The following is a 3,891-nucleotide window of genomic DNA, read 5'->3' on the forward strand; positions in this document are numbered from 1 at the left end:
AAAGAGCTTAAATGGATTGCTAGATAAAGTCAGGAGGAATTTCGATAGCATTGGGCATATAAAGAGCATAGACATCTGGTTAGAATTTGACTAGATCTTGCATAATATATTGAATAATAAATAAGAATGCCACAAAATTACCAGCGCACATCTTAAAAGTAAGATGGATGATGAGTTTTCAGTCATGGTATAAGCGGGTAACCATGAGCAAGCATACATGCACCTAGAGTAGTCAGCTGGTAACTGTTTCTTGGCCACTGACTAACTGCCAGTAACCAATAAGATTTACAATGACAGCAATTTTGGGTTTAAAAGTGATGCAGAACAACATGGTTCTCTAGATAAACTGAGAATAAGCTAAACAATGAAGGTCTTAATCTGAAGTTTATTGCACAAATACATGATCTGGGTGCAATTTAGAATAAAAATGAGGGGAGGAATGTTTCCCAGAAAGCAGCAACTCTGTAAAGGATTTGAAGGGTAGTTTGAGCTGCTTGGGTAATAAGCTTCTGCTTGACTGGGTAGTGTCTACTGCAGTCCTAAGATATATAACCAGAGGTAGCTCCAATAGCAATGGAGTGACGATATTTGTATTTGGCACTGGACAGAGCACTAATGGAAGGAACTGTGTCCAGTTCTGTCATCTGCAATTCAAGAAGGATATTGGCGAATGGAAATGGGTTCAAAGAAGAGTTATATAAATAATTAAGAAGCTGGAAAATATATATTATGGGCAGAAAGTCCTGGATCTAGGAGCTAGCATCTATTTTATAAAAAGAAAGTTAAAGGCTGACTTATTTGCAGTCCATAGGAACTTACATGGGAGGAAAACTCTGGTGAAGGCTCTCTGAAGTCTTAAAGCCAGAAAAAGAGACTAGAAATAATACATAGAATTTAACAGTGAAACTCTCATTAAAATATTATGGTAGCAATTTTTAAATTTTGTTGTTGTTGTTGTTACTTTAGTTTTGTTACAGCTACACTTAAATGAGAGTCAACACGGGGGAATGCTGCTCAAAAGTCACCTCTGTTAGCTTTGGGAGCTATGAATTGCAGAAAACTAATGAGAATAGCTCAAGCAACACAAATTAGAATTGCATGATCATTCACATGCTGCTAAATGCAGGCATGGGGTCAGGGTCTTATCTGAAATCAATTCTTTACACTGTTTTGAATGTTGAGAAAATTGTTCTAGACTGCTCACATGTACGTAGAACACAGGCACATTGCAGCACACTGGTTGTCATGAGAGACGTAAGAAGGTTCCAGTGTTTGAGGCCAAGATGAAAAAGAAATCCAATACTGAAATTGAAAAGGTTTGGCTGGGCAAATAATATGGGAAGGGATGGAGCAGTGAGAGTAGCGGAGAAGCCAAGTAGCTTTCTGCTACACAAGGAGGCTTGAGAAGAATGAGGTTTTGCAGAAACACATGAAGGTGAAATGAATCCTAAAAGGAAAATGGTTGAGGTAGGGATTTGTGTTAGGCTCATTTTTTATGCAGGTGTTCTCATTAATGGGAGCATAAGGGAGAGTGCAGATAATGTGAAAATATAAGTGGAGAAATAGAAGAGACAAAAAACCCTGAAGAGGATAACAACAAGGGCATAGAATAACAGTGTGAGATTTGGGGTGAAAATATGTAAATTGACTCATTGAGGCACAGGAGATGATGGAAATAATCCAAAAGAAGGAAAAATTGTGCAGAGCAGCTATGCTGAAAGATAAGAAATATGCAAAGATGGGAGCACAGAGCCAGTGAAATGAGTCTGCACTGTGATATGGTAGCATAAAAGATGGCATTAGTTCCGGATTTCAGATGTAAAAACACAAGCTTAGGGTCTAGGCTCTACCCATAGACAGGTCTGCTGCCAGTTCCTGGACACAGTATCAGATGAAGTTACCCTGCTAATGTTCTGCTTACCTGGGATAAGAAATAACCCTTTGTGAGCTGAAATATCAGTAATACAAGTCAATTTTGGAGTCATTGAAATGAAGTTGAGCAGGACCCAAATATGGGCTGAAGTACATTTGGATCCGACTTTAGCTGGGGTGCTTTGAAATTTGGCTGGCTTTAGCCAAACTCCCTTTTGTATAGTGATAAGAGATGTGGATTGGGTTGAGGGATGTGGGAGAAGTTATGGGTTGAAACTGGGGGAAAAGCAAGAGTGGAAATGATCTGAAAATCTGGGCCATCCTTGGTAGTCAGGCAGGGGATTTCCCTAGAAAACTTCCAACGACAATTTCACCAGCTTAGATATAGCAATAGTAAATTGTGCAATAAAGAAAAACCTTTCAGAGGCAGGGAGATAGATTAGATGACCCACCAGGCTTTTTCCATCTTTAACTTGCAAGACTTTATGGAAGCACTTTGTAAGCTCTTCACTAACTACTGTGTACTTAGCTCTGAACAGTCCTGTCAGATTATGGTTTGGGAAGTTAGATTTAGCTATAAATTCCTATCTTAGCTTCTCTGAAAACTAAAAATAGAATAATTGAGAATGTAGAGGCTGAATTATGGATCAAATGTGTCACTGCAGGAACCAAGGACAAAATGTGTGACATTAAACTGATGTAAAAGAGAAATTCTCTACTTGACTATTCCTCTATTCATGGAGTGTATTTTTCATGCACAGAGCTCTGTCAAGACATTAGCTAATTAATCCTCACAGGATGTCAGTGGATCATTACTAACATCTCCATTTTTCAGACAGAAAAGAAAGTTTAGAGAATCTTTTATGTTACAACTGGAATCAAGAATACAAGTATCTTGCCTATTGCCCCGTGCTGAAGTCTCGTCCACGCTGCCACCTAATGCCTGTCTAATATATATGAGAAAATGCTGCGGGTGCTTTGAAAAACAAATGAAATAGATATTTTTACACTATCCACAATGTTTAAGAGTTGAAAAAAATTGCGTGATACGTAAATAGATTTCAGGGAGGGGAAAGCAGAATATGTGATGTGAGGTTGATGGTAATTGCATGGGGAAGCATTGTTTCCTCCTGGAAGAGGCTGCAGACAGCCTTCCTGTGCTGATTTGCTATGAATGTGAATCCTAGCAGCAAAGTAAACAGCCCCGGTTCTTCCTTGCCTTTTGGAACATCACTAATCTATCACCCTCATACCTTCTGGTTGGGGCAAGCAGTGATTGGCAAGAGTTTCCTCATCACTTTGGGGGCTTCAGGATTTATATTCTCCACCACTGCTGAAGCAAGCAGTGCTGTATGAGCTCCTCCTTTCTGGCAGAGATGGAAACTGGGGCAGTCTGTTAATTGCAAGTCTTCTTGGAGACTTCAGGAGCCCAGGAACACCAAGCTGTCATTTGTGACTACAGCAGGTGCTTTGACCTCCATACTGATATGGCCACAAACTTGTCGTGGGATCACAATGCTGCCCCCTCCACAGCAGTAACTTCTATCACATCATCAGTCACAATTTCATCTGTTTTCAGATCTGCCATAAAGAGTTATGGTATATATTACTCAGATTCAGCCACAGCATGGTAATACTCATAGCTACACAGGCCTCTGTGTTGCCCCTAGACTTTTTTGCAGCTGCTGAAGCAGATGGATGCATCTGCATCTGCTGGACCAGTAGCAGACAGTTGATGCAGCCATGAAGTGGATACCTGCAAGATGCAAGTGTCCTTGAAATAAAGATGTGGCATACTTTTCGCACTGAGTTAACATGGTTCACTCTTCTTACATACCAACCCTCTAGAGTAGCAAAGGAAACATGCTTATAACTACGCCATGCAATTAGCAGTTGCCCAGAGGCAGTATAAAGCAGTTGTACCTCTTTTTTCTCAAATTCTGTAGCAGGTAGAATGCTCCATTAGCACTAATATTTGTATAGTCTTGCAACTCATTCAGCAATTTTCCTGTAACTGTT

This window comes from Phaenicophaeus curvirostris, chromosome 4 (assembly GCF_032191515.1).
Source record: "Phaenicophaeus curvirostris isolate KB17595 chromosome 4, BPBGC_Pcur_1.0, whole genome shotgun sequence".
NCBI lineage: Eukaryota > Metazoa > Chordata > Aves > Cuculiformes > Cuculidae > Phaenicophaeus > Phaenicophaeus curvirostris.